Genomic DNA, 19,819 nt, shown 5'->3' with positions numbered 1-19,819 from the left:
AGCCAGGATAGCTTGATTCCAGTGGCATGGAGAGCAAGGGACCCACGTCTGGGCATACCCTTCCCACTCGGGCTGACACATGCAAAAACAACAGTTGATGGACAGAATGCAGAACAATGTCATACATTCACCCCAGTACAGAGATCTGGGCCTAAATCCATTGTTTTTTTGCTCACCATGCCGTTCCAGTTTGAACCCAGCCATATGCAAATCAGTCTTGACCCTGTACCTCATAGGAACAGTCCAGCCCAAACTGCCAAGCCAGGTCCTCCCTGGACTGGAAACAAGCATCTTAGGACCGGTTTCGGAGTTTCACCCCTCTTCAGCCAGGATAGCTTGAGTCCAGTGGCATGGAGAGCAAGGGACCCACATCTGGGCATACCCTTCCCACTCGGGGTGACAAATGCAAAAACAACAGTTGATGGACAGAATGCAAAACAATGTCATACATTCACCCCAGTACAGAGATCTGGGCCTAAATCCATTGTTTTTTTGCTCACCATGCCGTTCCAGTTTGAACCCAGCCATATGCAAATCAGTCTTGACCCTGTGCCTCATGGGAACAGTCCAGCCCGAACTGCCAAGCCAGGTCCTCCCTGGACTGAAAACAAGCATCCTAGGACGGGTTTCGGAGTTTCACCCCTCTTCAGCCAGGATAGCTTGATTCCAGTGGCATGGAGAGCAAGGGACCCACGTCTGGGCATACCCTTGCCACTCGGGGTGACAAATGCAAAAACGACAGTTGATGGACAGAATGCAGAACAATGTCATACATTCACCCCAGTACAGGTTTGGCAGTTCGGGCTGGACTGTTCCCATGAGGCACAGGTTCAAGACTGATTTGCATATGGCCATGTCTGAACTGGGGTGGCGTGGTGAGCAAAATAACGATGGATTAAACCCAGATCTGTGACTGGGGGTGAATGTTTTGCCAATGTGCAACATTCCGTCCATCATCTTGTGTGTTTTGCTGTTCACCCTATGTGGGAAGGGTATGCCTAGACGTGGGTCCCATGCTCACTATACCACTGGAGTCAAGCTATCCTGGCTGAAGAGGGGTGAAACCCCGAAACCGGTCCTAGGATGCTTGATTCTGGTCCAGGGAAGACATGGCTTGGCAGTTTGGGCTGGACTGTTCCCATGAGGCACAGGGTCAAGACTGATTTGCATATGGCCATGTCTGAACTGGGGTGGCGCGGTGAGCAAAATAACGATGGATTAAACCCAGATCTGTGACTGGGGGTGAATGTTTTGCCAATGTGCAACATTCCGTCCATCATCTTGTGTGTTTTGCTGCTCGTATATTTATTGCCTTTTCCCGTTATCTATACTGTGAGCTGGTATATATGATAAATTGTCTGTAACTTCAATTAGCCTATTCCCTTGTTACACGTTCCCCAAGTGACTTGGAACATTCCACTCCTATTGTCTGCTCTGTTTGACAGTTATCTATAATAAGAACAAGGGTCCCTTTCAAAGCAAGTACTATATGAACAGTAGGGCTCAGAAATACAATGATATCTATGTTTTTTAGCTCCAAATTGAGATTAAATCATTTAATTAACAAACAATATTCATGAACCGAAAGAATGAAAAGCATAAGTGGACAAAGAGAAAGAGGGAAATCAAAAGATTTCCAAATCTCAGGCATATTATATGTGTGTGGCTAAAAATATCAATGAATAATCATAGAGCCATATTTGTACAGTATCTTTGCTCAAAAAGAATACAAGATAAGCAAATAGAGTCAAGACACTCAAGTCTGCTCAGCAGCACTGCGCAGCCATCTTGCATGTCATCACATGACCCTGACGCATATAGGGCCCCCGCCCCCTTTCATTGACCTTTTCTTGACAGCCAGGGGCAGGCAGCACTATCCATGCCCCCTGCTCCTGTGCACTACCTCTAAATACAGTTTATTCCCATGTTTTACACTGGGGAAAAAGTATGAAACGTCACAACTCATCAACTCAATTATTTGTGCATTAGTTTCCAAAATGTTCTAAAAATTCAAAATTATTTTATTTTAATATTTCATTATAAAAATGAAATTATCTCAATACTGTTCCAATTAATAAGGATTTCCTATACTACTCACGTCAAATACTCACATTTGTCACACCCCCTGTTGTGATTTCCTTTCCTATGCAAATCTTTGTTACACATTAGGCGCTTCTATATTCATTGCCTTTTCCTGTTATCCATACTATGAGCTGCTATATGATAAATTGTCTGTAATATCACTTGGCCCATTCCCTTATTCCCCGTTCCCAAGTGGACTTGGAACATTCCATTCCCATTGTCTCCTCTGTTTGACAGTTATGGCAGTTACTGTGTCTTTGAGGTTTTGACTAGAAGTTAATAAATCTTCTGTTCACCTATCGGTGTTACTTCATACTTATTTTCAACACTCGCCAACATTACCAGGTTAAGTAGGAGCATTTTATTCTGGTAGGAGGTATCCATTCTCGCAACATAAAAGAATACTAAATGCCTAGCTTAGTGTTTCCAATATGTATGTCCAGTTGCGTCTAAATTGTACAGTTGGGGGACCTCTAATAGACCATGATGCTCCACCATACAATGCATTGCACAGAAAGTGCTACCAACCACAAAGACAAGTGATTGCACCATCCAACATAACATTCTCACCTTTCATAACCTGTCTGTGAGTAATACACTTCAGTCAAAGTTGACTGTTCATTATAAGAAATTGGGTTATTGGTTGAGGGGTGTGGAAGCACCACTTAGGAAGCAACCACAATGCTTGTCAGTGTGAACCACAATAGTCACTAAATTACCCTGTGCTTAACCCTCTGATTGCTTGACACAAAAACAGTAAGGCTTAACTTAGAGGCAAGGTGTAAAGTATTTATGCAGCATGCAAACAGTAATAAAGTGAAAACACAACAAAATCTCAAACCAATTCAGAAACATAGAGTAAAGTTTAATAAATAAAATGATACTAGAACAAAAAAAAGCCAATCAGTAGAACCAAAGGTATTGAATTTTAAAGTTTTTGGTAGGTATAGCACCTAAAAATACAAAGTGCCACTCGTAGTCATCTAGTTGTCATAGACCGGGGTAAGGTCACAATTTCAGGCTGACAGTGATGGAGAATGGGTCAGATACAGGGACCAGGTTAGTACGGCTGAAAAAGTTGCCTTCCCAAAGTCCATTGCAAAGAGTTCCATTCCTGGTGGAGGAGGCAGTGAGGAGCAGAGAGACCATTGCTGATAGTTGTCATAGCACAAAGAGCAGGCTGGACGGCGCAGGCTGTCGTTACTGAAGCGCGAAGAGGTGGTCGAGAGTTGTGGACAGCTGTTGCTGGATCTTCCCACTGGCGGTCATCGGTAGTGGTTGCTATATCGTGAAGAGTCAGATTCCCCAGAGCTTTAAGTTGGCAGTCATCATGGGCAGCAGTTTGTTGGCAAAAAAGGCCCGTTCGGGGTTGCAAAGAACACAAAACCTCAGGATTTCATGTTTCTCAACTGTTGCCAGCCAAGGGAACAGGACCTGGGGAGGCACCTTTTGGGCTCAGGCAGGGTCAGATTGGGATCACAATTTGGCCCGGGCAGTGCCAAAAAAAGTGACCCACATTCACGAGGTGTGCCCTTACTTGAAACACCATTTGGTTACTCTTAGAGGTCTCATTTGTAGATACATGTTTGGTAAATTAAGCCTTTTAAAGCTTCTAGAGCCAGTAACATTGGTGAAGACTAGGAGCACTGCAGTTCTGTGTAACAATCACTCGCGATTCTTCACATGCCGCTCCATGTGTAAGATACATGCTGTAGCACCAACTCTGAAGCAGGTTCTGGGGGCCACATGAATGATAACAAAACCGCTGAGCCGTTTCTACGGCGGTTCAGCGGTAACCTGAGGTACCGACGGAGAGTGCAGGGCCTCATTTCCTGAGCTGTAGCCAGGGGAGACGAGGTATTCTTCTCGTGCATTATGGATGTCATCAATACACCATAATTCACTGAGAAACCTAGACGCCAGGTTGGTAGCTTGTAATTGGTTCAACCTATTGTTCATGTTTTTCACATACGCAGTAGCATTATTCCATAGGTCCTGAGGAAGGCCAAGATTACACATAATTGCATTGGCTGAAACATGTAGACCTTGTTTTTCAATCTATGCTGTTATAATTTTCAAACTGCATTTGCACTGTTTTTAGATTTGGTGACCAATAGACCACGAATAACGTTTTTTCTTCTATTGACAACCAATTTTAACCAGCACATCACTCCTTTACACATCCTGCACTGCTCCCAACACTCACTAAAACATTTTCATATCTGTTAGATTATAGCAAATCCTAGTTATATTTGCCTTATTTGAAAACATCCCTGAGCTCCTCCCTTTCAGAGAGGGGTTGTAGCTTTTGGTTGCACCAGGTTGCAACCAAGAGGAGATCCCAGATGATGAAGCATGTCACCTCGGTGAGTGATGGGATTCCGTCCTTTTAAAAGGATTTCCACTTTTTTACACTTATAGTTCTCTTTGTACCAACTACGCTGGGAGATTATCCCTGAATTTATAGACTGTAACGCCCTGAACGTCTCAGGATCGTTTAACAGACACGACAATGAGGACGCAACCACTTGTGAAGGGTTAGTTCTTTTAATGAAGGCAAATAACATACAAAGAACAAACAAAAGTTATAGTCACTGGAATCCTCCAGGCTAAGTACCTTACCAGCCCACAGCACGGATGGTCCTAACCGTCCTCTGCATATACGCCGATCCCGACGTATGCCAACAGAGGGCAGAAATGAAATGGCCGACAATGCCAATCGGTAGGCTGTGAGGGGCACGAAGAGTGTTGGGGAGAATCGAGGAGTCAGGGAAACACCCAGCCGGGGTCTCTACCTGAAGGGAGCAGCCGCTCAACCTCTTCCTCAGACTGCACCGGGACGCGGAGTCACCTCCTGGTGATGCGTCACCGATACCCCAATCACAAGCAAGACGACTGAACCGAGAGCAGCCGCTCGATCGATCCTGTGGACTTCCGAGTCTGTAACGCGGCAAACACCTCCTGGTGTGCGTTACAGCTGGCAGTCCCTGTGTCTCTGGTCGGGCTGGGAGTTACGACTCCAACCAGCAAAAGCGCCACTGCGCTTGGACTCAGCCGAGTCAAAAAGCGAAGCTCAATGGTTGACCGGTAGAGCTTCCAGGTCCTTCACAGGTGACGATGGGGCAAGACACGGCCCAGGGAGTAACGACTCGACCTACCTCCGTTCTTGCCTTACTGGAGCACCACTCCGGAACACTGCTCTTCACGAAGCAGGTACGTCGGTGTAAACACAATATCCGACAGCCTTGTACCTCCCGGTTCCTCCCTTTATAGGGCGTGTTTTCCTTGAGTTATGTAACAGCTCTCCTGTTTACATAAGGGCGTGTTTCCCTTGAGTTATGTAACAGCTCTCCTGTTTACATAAGGGCGTGTTTCCCTTGAGTTATGTAACAGCTCTCCTGTTTACATAAGGGCGTGTTTCCCTTGAGTTATGTAACAGCTCTCCTGTTTATATAACCTCTCAACCGCTAAGCGTCCTGGGAGATGTAGTCCGTTTTCGCTGGTTACCGTTTTCCTCCCCTCGTATGACAGGAATTCTTGACAGTACATCCTCCCTCTCAGCGGCTCCCCACGGGTCCAGCGCTGGCAGGAAAACGCCGATGGAACAAGGAGACCAAGCGCGGAGCATGAACCCCTTCAGCCGGTTCCCATGAATGCTCCTCCGGGCCATAGCCTTTCCACGCAACCAGGTACCACAGCTTCCCCCTGCGCCATTTGGACGCCCGTATGCCCGACACTTCATACTCCACCTCCGACTCCACGCATACCGGCCTAGGTGTCCCAGACGGCTTGGAGGGTGCTGGTTTGAGCAATGATACATGAAAGACAGGGTGTATCCGCAATGACTGGGGCAAGCACACCTTCACGTTCACGGGACCCATACACTTGGTAATTCGATAGGGGCCCATGTACTTGGGATGGAACACACTGTTCTTTCGAAACCTCATGTTTCTTGTGGATATCCAGACGTAGTCTCCAGTGCGGTACAGTGGCCCGGGCCTTCTCTTCCTATCTGCCGCAGCCTTGTATCTTCTCTTGGCCTCTATTAGGACAGCCCTTGAGCGCATCAACGTGTCTTTTATGTGTGCCACCCTGTCCGCTGTGGCGGGAATCCTGTCCTCTCTGAACGGATGTAGAAATGGCAAGAACCTGGGATGTTGGCCATAGTTGCTATAGAACGGAGATAACTGTGTGGAGCTGTGAGTGGCGTTGTTATAGGCTATCTCTGCAACCCATAGCAAGTCGACCCATTCTTCCCTGCCCTGGTCCACAAAACATCGCAGATACTGTTTGAGCGTTTGGTTCAGGCGCTCGGTTTGGCCGTCCGTTTGAGGGTGGTAGCTGGTGGACAGGGCGGTCTTAACATGCAGCGCAGTGCACCAAGTCTTCCAGAATTGCGCAGTAAACTGCGACCCCCGGTCCGACACGATCACCCCAGGTAATCCATGCAGTCGTACCACATTCTTTAGGAGTAGTGACGCCAATTCCCCGGCCGTAGGGACTCTCTTGCAGGGGATGAAGTGCCCCATTTTCGTCAAGTAATCCACCACCACCAGTATTGCCGTCATCCCCTGGTCTACCGGTAGGCCCACCACGAAGTCCAGTGATATGCTATCCCATGGTCTATCCGGGGTCGGAAGTGGATGTAAGAGCCCTTGGGTTCGGCCATGGTCGGCCTTCATGGTAGCACACGTAAGACACTCCTGTCCCCACCTCCTGACATCCACTCTCATGGTTGGCCACCAGAAATGCCGTCCCATGCTAGCCACCGTTTTTTCAAAGCCCAAATGACCTGCGCATGGAGAGTCATGGCACCAGATGAATGCTTGTTTCCTTAGCCTAGGCGTGGGTATCAATAGGCACCTGCCCTTCAGGGGTATCCCGTCCTTCAGCTGCCATTCTCTGTGACTGAGGAGCCACCTCCGCCATGCGAATGACCTGATCCCTCTCTTTATTCCCCTCAGGAAAGTATCCGGTTGGATAACCCCCAATACCATCCTCGGGGAAATGATGGAACGCTCGGTCGCAGGCAATGGTTCCTTAACTGCAGATTGACGGGACAGGGCGTCCGCCTTCCGGTTTTCCGTCCCCGGCCGATATGTGATGCGGAAGTTGAACCCCGCAAAGAAGATCATCCACCGCAGCTGCCTGGGAGAAAGGTGTCTAGTGGCCGTCATGAACTGTAGGTTCCGATGGTCCGTGTACACCGATACCACATGTCTTGCCCCCATCAACCAATGCCTCCATTCGGTGAAGGCGTCCTTGATTGCGAGAAGCTCCTTCTCCGCAATATGGTAGTTGCGTTCGGCGTCGTTGAGTTTGCGGGACATGTACGCAACGGGATGAAGCACCCCTGTGTCGTGGTTGCGTTGGGACAAGATAGCCCCCAGCGCCACATCCGACGCGTCCGCTTCCACCACGTAGGGGAGATCCGGATCGGGGTGAGCCAACACCGGCGCCTTACCAAAGGCGCTTTTCAGGGCCTCAAAGGCTTTGTTCGCTTCAGGGGACCAGACAAACTCCTTGGACTTCCTCAGTAGCTGTGTGATTGGGGCCACCACTCCTGAAAATCCATCTATAAACCGCCTGTAAAAGTTGGCGAAGCCAATGAAACTTTGGACGTCCTTCACGCTTTGGGGCACCGGCCATTCTTTCACCGCCTTGATCTTCCGTTCTGCCATCTCCTGTCCCTCTGGACTCAGCATCACTCCGAGGAATTCCACGGATGTGACGTGGAAGTCACACTTGCTGAGTTTACAAAACAGCATGTTTTGCCTCAGCTTTTGGAGCACAGCTTTGACGTGGTGTACGTGCTCCTCCACACTGGACGAATAGATGAGGATGTCGTCGATATATACGACCACGTAGATATCCAACTCCTCTCTGAATACCTCATTCAAAAAGTACTGAAAGGCTGCCGGGGCGTTGCACAGACCGAACGGCATGACGAGGTACTCAAAAAGGCCGAACCTGGTCTTAAAGGCGGTCTTCCACTCGTCTCCGTCCCTCATGCGCACCAGATGGTAGGCCCCTTTCAAATCCAACTTGGTGTAGATACGAGCTTTCTTGACCTGTTTCAGAAGTACACTGATGAGAGGCAAGGGGTACCGATTTTTTATGGTTATCGCATTCAATGCCCTAAAGTCCACACAGGCTCTCAGCTCCCCATTAGCCTTCGGGATGAAGAAGAGTGGCGAGGCGGCCGGAGACTTGGACGGGCGGATGAATCCTAGCTTGAGGAGTTTATCCAGGTACCCCCGGAGATGCACGTTTTCAGGCTCCGTCAGGGCATACAGCCTGCCGCTGGGAACGCTGGCCCCTGGCACCAGGTCGATCTGGCAGTCAAACTGTCTATGTGGTGGTAGCACTTCCGCCTTCACCTCATCAAATACATCCTCAAAACTGTGATAAGCCTGGGGGAGAGCCACATCTTTTTCTGCCGCTGTAGCCACCGTCTGACTCCCGCTCTCATCTGCGTCAAGGGATTCCGTTCTTATTCCACAATGCAGGATGCAATACGGTGACGTCATTTCGATGCGATGTGTTGGCCAATCCACAAAGGGGTTGTGTTTCTGTAGCCACGGCAATCCCAATATGACGCCATATTGGGGCGCTCGGATGATGTTAAAATCGATTTGTTCCAAATGGTTCCTCCCATATCTCATCGGAAGGACCCCCGTGTGCTGTCCGATGGGCCCCGTCACCAATCGCCTTCCGTCTACCGCATAGACGTCTTCGGGTACTGCTTTGGGAAGAAGCACTAGCCCTAGCCTGCATGCCTCGTTGTGGTCCATAAACATGCCAGTGGCCCCTGAATCCACCATGGCCACAACAGGTATCCACTGGTCATGCACTCCCACGTGCACCGTGATAAACAGGTGTCGTTGTCCCTTAGTGACCGAGTTGGAAAGTGAAGGGATGGATGAGTGACTCCGAGATGCCCCTTCTCTGGTCTTGGAGTCCTCTAGTTTTCCGCCGGTATGTCCACCACGGCTGTTACCGACCGGTTGGCCCGATAACGTGACGTCTTCGGTTTGGCAGGGCATTCACGTACGTAGTGGCCTTTTTTGCCACAATATAGGCACAATCCTTGTTTACGGCGTGACTCTTTCTCCGTGGCTGTGAGGCTCGCTCGTATTGCGCCGATGTCCATGGGTTCTCCCTTGGATGCGGTGGAAGTTTCAGGACTTCCCACCGTCACATAGGATGGAAGGGATTTTCCTTTTCTCCCATGATCCCCCTTTCTTTCACTTAGCCTATGTTCCAGCCGTAATACCAGGTTGATAAGGCCCTCACATGTCTTGGGTTGAGGGTCAATATGAGCCACGGCGTCCTTGAGCTCATCGCACAGCCCTTGATGGAAGAGCGCCGTCTGTTTAGCAACAGGCCACTTGGTTTCCGCAACCAGCCTTCGGAACGCGTTGAGATACTGCACCAGGTCGTTGGATCCCTGTCTCAACTCAAGCATTTCACGGTCCGCCGTGTACGAGTCAGCCCTTCTGTCGAAGACCTTCAGGAATTCCTCGCGAAAAGCACCCCAATCACATAAGAGGGGGTCGTCCCTGCTCACCAGAGGTACGGCCCATTGTGCCGCGTTTCCAGCCAAATAGGATATAAGGAAAGCCACACGAGCCTGACTCGTGGGGAACGCCTTTGGTTTGCACGATAAATGTAGCGCCACTTGTGTGAGGAATACCTGCACTGTGTTAGGATCCCCACTGTACCTCTCTGGTGTTGCCAAGGGGACGGCTACCGGCATTTCCACTACTACCGCAGGGGTCTGGTTCGTGAGGGAGGTGCTGGGCGTGAGCGGGTCCAATTGGATAGCATCCAGTCTGGCTTTTACATCGGCTGTTTCTTGCCTAGAGGCAGCCACTTCAACTTGCATGGCCGCTAAAGCAGCCAGCACATCATCAAGTGTTGCCATGTCTGTTATCGACCGGGAGACAGTTAGTGTTATTAAGGTCGGATATTTTGTAACGCCCTGAACGTCTCAGGATCGTTTAACAGACACGACAATGAGGACGCAACCACTTGTGAAGGGTTAGTTCTTTTAATGAAGGCAAATAACATACAAAGAACAAACAAAAGTTATAGTCACTGGAATCCTCCAGGCTAAGTACGTTACCAGCCCACAGCACGGATGGTCCTAACCGTCCTCTGCATATACGCCGATCCCGACGTATGCCAACAGAGGGCAGAAATGAAATGGCCGACAATGCCAATCGGTAGGCTGTGAGGGGCACGAAGAGTGTTGGGGAGAATCGAGGAGTCAGGGAAACACCCAGCCGGGGTCTCTACCTGAAGGGAGCAGCCGCTCAACCTCTTCCTCAGACTGCACCGGGACGCGGAGTCACCTCCTGGTGATGCGTCACCGATACCCCAATCACAAGCAAGACGACTGAACCGAGAGCAGCCGCTCGATCGATCCTGTGGACTTCCGAGTCTGTAACGCGGCAAACACCTCCTGGTGTGCGTTACAGCTGGCAGTCCCTGTGTCTCTGGTCGGGCTGGGAGTTACGACTCCAACCAGCAAAAGCGCCACTGCGCTTGGACTCAGCCGAGTCAAAAAGCGAAGCTCAATGGTTGACCGGTAGAGCTTCCGGGTCCTTCACAGGTGACGATGGGGCAAGACACGGCCCAGGGAGTAACGACTCGACCTACCTCCGTTCTTGCCTTACTGGAGCACCACTCCGGAACACTGCTCTTCACGAAGCAGGTACGTCGGTGTAAACACAATATCCGACAGCCTTGTACCTCCCGGTTCCTCCCTTTATAGGGCGTGTTTTCCTTGAGTTATGTAACAGCTCTCCTGTTTACATAAGGGCGTGTTTCCCTTGAGTTATGTAACAGCTCTCCTGTTTACATAAGGGCGTGTTTCCCTTGAGTTATGTAACAGCTCTCCTGTTTACATAAGGGCGTGTTTCCCTTGAGTTATGTAACAGCTCTCCTGTTTACATAAGGGCGTGTTTCCCTTGAGTTATGTAACAGCTCTCCTGTTTATATAACCTCTCAACCGCTAAGCGTCCTGGGAGATGTAGTCCGTTTTCGCTGGTTACCGTTTTCCTCCCCTCGTATGACAGGAATTCTTGACATAGACCCATGAATATTTTGTTGTTTTCTACAGTATATTTGGGGAATATATCCATGCTTTGGTCTTAAAACGTTCCCTGAGACCCTCAATCCATTGGTTTGTTGTATATTATTCACTATTTACAGTACACAAGATCAGATTTTTTATTTAAGGGACTGGGAGATGAAGTGATCTGCCCAGAATCAAAGGATGTTGAGCAGACACTGGGGCTCAAACCTGATTCCCCATCTCTGCAACTCTGGCCTTTAGGCCACATATGCCTATGCACACGCAAGACATGAAAGTGGGAGGATATTGTTCTTGGAAAGGACACCGCGGTCAAAGTGACAGTGGCCTACAAGCTGAGCAACTGAAAACCAGAGAGGTCCCTTCTATTACAAAATTATTTCCCAGCCCTCCAGCGTAGGAGCACCTGAACAACAGCGAGGCCCCTGCTATTACTTAATCACTAAACCCTCCCCAACCCTCCACTGCCTCGGGCAGTGCGGAACACACCGCAGCTGAGGTCTTCACTTCCCCGCCGCAGCGGGGCAATCTCTACATCAATGGCAGGGGCCAACCATCCCAAGGAGTCAAAAGGGGCCCCTCAAACTGAAACTCTGGATGCACCCGTCGGACATCGAGGCTGCTCTCACCTACCTTCCTAGTCCACACTTGAGGCGTCAAGATGCGATGGAAGTCTGGGGAATCTGAAGCTGCCTGGCGGTCATCAGGTAGGCCCCAGGGGAAGACTCTGACCGAGTGGACCATGCTGGTCGTGCCACCCTCTGGAGCTTTCCCTTCCCCATCGCCGTGGAAGATCTGCCTGGGGACAAGACACATACTCCCTGCTTGAGGAAAGGCTAGTCGTCATTTCATACCTGGGGTTTCTGGAAGATGCCCTGCAAAGTCCTGTGGCCAGGGACTTCCTGTACCAGTGGACGCTGAGGTGGGGATGAGCCCTGCTGCGGACTTCACCTGCTGCTGGTAGGTGCTGTGCCGGAGCACTTGGTGCCCTGCAGTGTGGGGGAGCCACGCTCGTTGCTAGCGGGGGACTGCCTGTCCCTGTAAACAACATGGCAAAAAGGAGCCCTGCTATGGACCTCGCCTGCTGCATGTGGAGCACTCTGGACATCACCAGCTTAGAGATCCCTCCAGGCCCAAGATCACCACCTGTGAGCGTAACAACACCCTGAAGGCCTGGCTCAAAGCAAGAGCCCAAACAATGTCGAGAAGATCGTGTTGTGTAAATATATATTTTACATTTGCCCAACCCTAACCACTTTAACTTTCATTAAAATGTAATCTTGAGTGAATTTGCAACTTGTATATATGTAACTCTAACCACTAGTATCTGTAGTAGACTTATGTACCTACTACCATTCTTATGTGAATTTAGAGTTTATCTGTTTGTATCTTTTCCTTGAGTTAATTTGCAACTTGTTTATGAGTAACTCTAACCACTAGTATCTGTAGTAGACCTTTGTACTTACTACCATTCTTATGTGAATTTAGAGTTTATCTGTTTGTATCTTTTCCTTGAGTTAATTTGCAACTTGTTTATGAGTAACTCTAACCACTAGTATCTGTAGTAGACCTTTGTACTTACTACCATTCTTATGTGAATTTAGAGTTTTTCTGTTTGTATCTTTTATGTATCTCATGTACTCTGAAGTCCTTATGTAATGTAACTGGTCCTTTTGTAAAGTGCTCTGACACCTTCGGGTAAAGTTTGCGCTATATAAAATCGCATTAAATAAATAAATGGCCTGGCAGGGGAGGGGATAAAGCACAAAACACAGCCGCTGGGCCATCCATGGTTGTGAGGAGGAGGCTGAGGTGAAGATGGTGCGAGTTCGAAACATCAACTGGCCCCCACAGCGAGACTCATTATTCCTCGCCCACTGTGCCCTCAATGAGAAGGGCTGTGGGTGAGGTGTCAAGTGAAAACACTGTTGCTGTGCTGTGTGGGCCCCAGGGGTGCCGATGTGAAATGACTCAATGGCCTGAGCAACACCTGGCACCGAGGGAGACCGATTCTGGCACATAATCACCCGCTCCCCAGCCCACCATCAGTGAGATTGCTTGACAGGGCAGGGGGTCAAGGAGAGGTCACAGCTGATAATCTCTGAACAGCCATATCACATGGCTGCCCAGCGAGGCTGCTTTACTCTCCCTGTCCAGTGCCCTCTGTGGACTGGGAAAGGAAAATAACGGCCCACAGAGGGCACTGAGATACCGGTCCTTCGGCCAATGCCTGAGTGCTTGTAGTCCCTGGGCTCAGGGACTCACTCCAGCAGGAGCCAGCAGGGCTCAGGTAGGTCCAATTGAAGGTACAGTGCAACAGATCAGCTAGTCAGTTGCAGGGGGGCCTCTGGAGCTTGGTGTGTCCCTGTAGCTCAGACAGGAGGTCAGCCAACTCACTTTTGGAGTCTTTCAGGTTAGCCTGGGGTGAAGGCAGAAAGTCCAGTCTTCCTTCTTTAGAGAGCAAGACCATTCTCTGGTAGCAGCAGGGCAGTTCTCTGGTAGAAGCGAGGCAGTCCTCCAGAGGGCAAGGCAGTCCTTCTTCTGTAATGTCCAAAGGATCAGGAATGTACAAAAGATGAGTTCTGACGGTCCAATATTGATACCTGTTTGAAGGAGAGAGCACAAGCACTTTAGCACTGGTTAGCAGTGATAAAATGCACAGTGTCTTAAAAGCCAACAAAAACAGGTTAGCAAATGAAAAGAGAGAATCCCAAATGTTTGTGGCGATACAGCAGACAGGGCCAGGTCCAACATTTTCCCCTCTTCAGCCAAAAGCTAGGGTACACTAATTAATACCTTGATGAACTTGTCTGCTTAGGCGATAGAACGTGGGCCTCTTCTGCAGTGGCTAATGCACCTCTGAACTTAGTTGGATCCCTCTTTCAACACTTTCCCGAGCCACCGGTCTGACCCATGGGGAAACCGTCTCCTCACCTGTGGACCCCATGTGGGTAGCTCCTAACCATAATTTGCTCACAGAAACATCCTAGTAGGCAGACAGTTGACAATGGCCAACAAAGTGATGTGGCCTATTCCGTCTCCTGGATCAGACTTTTGTCCCCAACGCAAGGAAAACTCTGCCAATAAGGCCACCCCAATACAAAAATGCGCTATACAAAACAACCATAGCATAACAAATAACAATACATGCCGCTCGAAGGCTCTGGACTCTGCTTCATTCATCGGCTGGGCCATTACCGCGGATGTGACCGGCGCTTGGTGACGAGCTGATTTTTAAAGGCACGGGGATTTCATTGACAATCTTTTACACACGGGACTGCGAGGACCGGGGTGCTTTGTTCACCACTCACCTCCTGCACCTGGTTCCTCTTCCCGGCTCCGCCCCCGGCAAGTACTTTACGCCTCGCGGCCCCCGCTTCGCGGGTGCCGCTCGAAGGCTCTGGACTCTGCTTCATTCATCGGCTGGGCCATTACCGCGGATGTGACCGGCGCTTGGTGACGAGCTGATTTTTAAAGGCACGGGGATTTCATTGACAATCTTTTACACACCGGACTGCGAGGACCAGGGTGCTTTGTTCACCACTCACCTCCTGCACCTGGTTCCTCTTCCCGGCTCCGCCCCTCGCCTATTTACCCCACACCTGCTCTTGTGTGAGCGGGACGCGTGCGGGTCGCACCCCGGGGCGAAGCCCGGGCAAAGGGCGGGCCCGTCTGAGCCTGTCAGAGTACGGCAGAGGACGGGACGGGGCACTGCTCTTGCCTGTTTTGTTTTGTGGGTCCTCTTCTGGTGCATTTTGCTACTGAAGGATCGCCTCAGAGTGGACCCTTTTAGTATCTGGGTGTAAGGCTGCTAGGCATCTTTTGTGTGTCTGTTTGTCCATACCATAGTAATACTGGTTATGGCCACTGCAGGCTTGGGGAAGGGGAGGAAGTCTGTTACTGGGTCAGGAGTCGCTGGTACATTGGATAATTTTATTATTAGGGCCACCTCCGTCCTCCAGAGGGAAATTGAGCTAACGGAAAGAAGGCTCTCGCTTGATCAAGAATTTACTAAACGATCCTCATTGGGCAATATCGCTTCAGCGAAGTCACCTGTAAATTATTGCATTGCCAGTCCAGCCCTAGTCCCTAACTCCCATTCTGGCTGGACTGAAGGCAACTCACATATAGTCGCAAATCCCATTGCCCGCAGTTCACTTGGGCATAGTGACTCTATTGGTCAAGATCCCTCCACACCGGCAATCAATGTGGGAAGAACTAGATCTGGTTTGCCAATTCGGATAGAGGAATCTAACGCCAAAATAACAGAGCGGGTTGTTAGACGCAAGCGGAAAGGCTCAGCTCTGCCCAATAAAAGATCAAAAATACAAAAACGGGCAAAACCAGGAAGTTCTGATTCTGCAGTGAACACAGACCCTGTTCACTTGGTGACACAAAGTACTGAGTGTGCAATGGGTATGGAAATCGGAGGAGAATTCCGGACCAAAATGGAACAGTTACTTACAGCGACTTGCTTCCCTATGCGTAACAGACTTAATTCAATTGAAAAAAGACTCTCGAATTTTGAATTACTGTTTGCTGCTCTACCGGGTGTCAATGAGACAAGTGATGGGGAGGGCCCTAATGTTAATTCTGTCTCACCTATTGCAGATTCAGTAGGGTCAAATGGCACTGCCCCCAAATTAACTAACACACGGACAGATTTAATAGACAAGTCCACCCTGCAGCGGGACAGATCAGGAACCACTGCCCAAATAGTATCAAATGGCCCAATTCAACTGGCCTTGCCAGGGAATACAAAGAGTAAGGTGAAACATGTAATTGTTAATCCTCCAGTAGACTCGAGGAATTCCGACTCCCCCATAACGTTCCCAGACAACCAAACCCAGAGACTTTAGTTACATCCAAATTACCTTGTCTGGACCTGCCTCCTGAATCAGCTCCATATGTGGTGGTCCTAACGGGGGTTCCTACTTTAAATCATGGATTAAGGGAGGACTTTAGTAAACTTAAAAATAAGTGTATGCATTGGTTGAATTGCCACAAACCTCTTCCCAACCAGTGTAGGAGTGAAATACTGTTTGCAAGACGGTTAGATTGGGTAGGACCTAGAACTAAGGACATACAGGGTGACTGCGTTGTAATTAACTTTAGAGATCCTAGAACTGTTAGATATATCTGTACTATGCAGTCACGTAGTTTTGTTAGTCCTGAACCAACCATAAAAGCACTTCCACTCACTTACTTTTACTCGGGTCCCTCTTTCCATGGGTGTGAAGCTCCTCGGGGGGGTTGGGCGGATGGCTTGGGAAAGACACAGGATGGTCTTCCTCTTTATCCATCCAATGGAACTCAAGTCCATAACCAATTTTGCCCACCCCTTCTGATGAGTACAGACCCCAGCTAGGCCCGCAAAATACAAGGGTTCGCCCTCCTGTAACGAAAGCTAGAAGGAAATTGGCACGGGAACTGCAAATACAAAGACAGAGTTTATTAACCCTTAAGGGTGGTCCTACAACCTACACAACACTCTTCAGTATTGCATAGAGTAGCACACAGAACTTGCGTACATGGTCCCCTTTTATACACAACAGAGGGGCTCATAAGTGGGTGGATACAACATAGAGCAAAATTCATTACCATTTATGGACATTTTCGATACAGGATCAATAAATGGGCGGAGTTAACAATTTCCTGAGCCCGCGAAAACATGGTCAAACAAGGACTAACTGATAACAGATGTGGTCAAGTTTGGGCATGCCCCAGACGGACAAAGGAGCTATTTATAGACTGTTACTAGGCAGATTACAAGGGCAACTAGCGAAAAGGTAGGACTCTTCTCGTGCAAAGCACGTGGAGACATGACAATACAAAATGGAGTCCGGACATTAGTCAACATAAGACAAGAAACACGTTTTAACTGTAGAGAATTCATGTCTTCAGTTAATGCTTAATCATATCGCTGTTTTAGTTTTCAACAGACGACCCTTTCAGCATTTACTGAAGACATTCGGCTTATTAGGATAATCATCATATATGTCAATTTTCATCATCTCTTCCACCTCCTTGTTTAAGTTTTTCTGATAAGTGACATTGGCAATAGCTTTCTTATCAGGAATACAAAATGACACACATAAAGAACAGAGTAAAGGACCACACTGAACACAGATGCAGCAGAAAAACAGAACTGCTACAATAATACAGAGACCAGTTAAAACTTTCCATCCCCATGTAGTGATCAATGCCCAAAACCATCCAGAAAAGGTCCAAGTGCCATTTTCTGTATGAATCTCAGCTGCGATTTTATGCAATTTATTAATAGCGTTATAGACTGATGGCGTGTGGTCACGAATAAATACATAACAACTACTTCCAATAATTCTACATGCTCCACCTCTGTCTGCTAACATAACATCTAATACCATACGATTCTGTAACGCAACAATTCTAGTGATTTGTAATTCTTCCGTAAGATTCCCAAGAGCAGCAGCAGCTTGATTCGTTACAGCCTCTACAACTCTTGTTAATCGTCGAACCTTCCTACTATTTAGGGCAGCTCCAACAAAGAAAAACAATCCTAAGTTAAAATCAACATACTGCTGTAAGCTAGTGTCGGTTTGGTCAACATCATCAATAGATAGAGGACGTTTATACCTATTTACAGTTACATTGTTCAATAACTTCAAGTCTTTATGATAGGATGCAGGTGCTAAGAATACAGGGAGTAATAAAAACGCTACATAACATACTCCGGACCAGCCGGCTGGTAAGCGATAATAACCTTTATTCCCACATACGAAGTACGTATTATGGGAAGCTAAGAAAGTACTATTATTTAATCCATCTATATTCAACATAATAATACAGTCACTAACACCAACAGGAATATGACCCACACTCTGGACACACAGGTCCGCTTGAGCTTGTGCCACTTGAATTACAAATCTTTCATTCCCAATAATGTCTCTAGTGTTCGTGAAGATGTAGGGGATTGATTCATTATCTGGTCGATATTCTTCCCACTCCCATATTGTCCCATTCGCTTGTGGATAGCCTTCTTTATCTTGATGACATTCCCTATTAAGTCTAAAATGTAGTCGTCCCACTGTAGGTTTCCGTGTGGCAAAAAGCAAAGTGTACCATGCTCTACAAGAGCCATTATGAGAGAAAGGAAGAGGTATGAACGGCGTTCCTCCTTTCTTCTGATGAGCTGGCATCATACCACATATCCAACAATTCGTAGCATTTGTAGCAACATGGGTATGATGCAACATCTGGATAAAAGTATTATTCAAATAAGACTGACGATGCTTCACTTCTTGATACGGAAGGGTGTAAAAGTAGTGCTCCTCAGGCACTGGAGTAGTCAAAACAAGCAACTCACGGGCAGGAGTCACATCCTCAACAAACCACGTGGTTATACCAACAATAACTACAATGATAATAAAACTTGTCGCACAAAAAAGTCTTCTTCTTCTCCATTATGTAGTAAAAGTCAATATCTTCCTAAAACTAAAAGGTTGTCAGAACTCTTCCCCTTAGGCAGCCGTTGATTTCTTCACCAGTGGGCCAAGACGGGTGTCACTACACTAATGCAGGACTGATCCCCCCCCCTTGCCTCATTGGCTCTCCGTTTCACTAACCTAAGGGCCGTTCTGACAACATGTCCTGATACAGAAAGAAATCACTTCCTCGGTCTGAGATAATATCTTCTTCCTCCAGGAATCGCTTGGTCCGGAAAGAGCTCCTCAGTATCGTTCGGTTCCACAGCGATAGTCGGTCAATACAGCAGGCTCCACTAATCCAGGTGGCACTTTACGACAGTGCAAGGAGTGGATCCAGTTCTTTCGATTGGAGACCCGCACAGCTGTCCTCGTCGCGAGCAAGACTTGCTCAGGACCAACCCATCTCGGCTCCAGACTGTTCGTCCTTTCAAACACCTTGATCATAACATAGTCTCCAGGCCGGAGGTTATGTCCTTCACCTGTGGACCGATCAGGGAGCGCTTCTCGAACCTGTTGATGAATAGAAACCAAATTATCCGTTAACTGTGCCAGATAATCGTTCATCATTACACAAGGTACATCATACACTGACTTCGGTTTCGGTGGACCCCAAATATTCATTGGGCGTCCGAACACGATCTCATATGGTGTGAGACCGGTCCGAGAATGCGGTATCGATCTAATTGACAATAATGCCAGCGGTAAAGCGTCTGGCCAAGTCAAAGAAGTCGAAGCTTGGATCTTAGCGATCTTAAGCTTCAAAGTACCGTTATATTTCTCAACCAATCCCGCAGACTGAGGGTGAAACACTGAATGAAATTTCTGGGTAATTCCCAGTCCTTTCAGGACATACTTAATAACGTCTGCTATAAAATGAGGTCCGTTATCACTCCACAACAATCTACAAACACCATATCGAGGGAAGAACTCCTTCAATAGCATCTTGGCTGTAGTCATTGCAGTATTGTCTTTCGTAGGGTATGCCTCAACCCATTTACTGAAGGCACAAACCACTACTAGAACATACTTCAGATTATTACAGCGCTCAAGCTGAATGTAATCCATCTGCAAAACCTCAAAGGGTGCAGTAGGCGTTGCAAATCCTCCTGCTGGAGTTCGTGTACCCTTTCCTGGGTTATACTTCAGGCAAATCATGCAAGTCTGTACTACC

The sequence above is a fragment of the Triturus cristatus genome, chromosome 7 (genome assembly GCF_964204655.1).
Source record: "Triturus cristatus chromosome 7, aTriCri1.1, whole genome shotgun sequence".
Classification (NCBI taxonomy): Eukaryota; Metazoa; Chordata; class Amphibia; order Caudata; family Salamandridae; genus Triturus; species Triturus cristatus.
Note: the sequence above shows the minus strand (reverse complement) of the source record.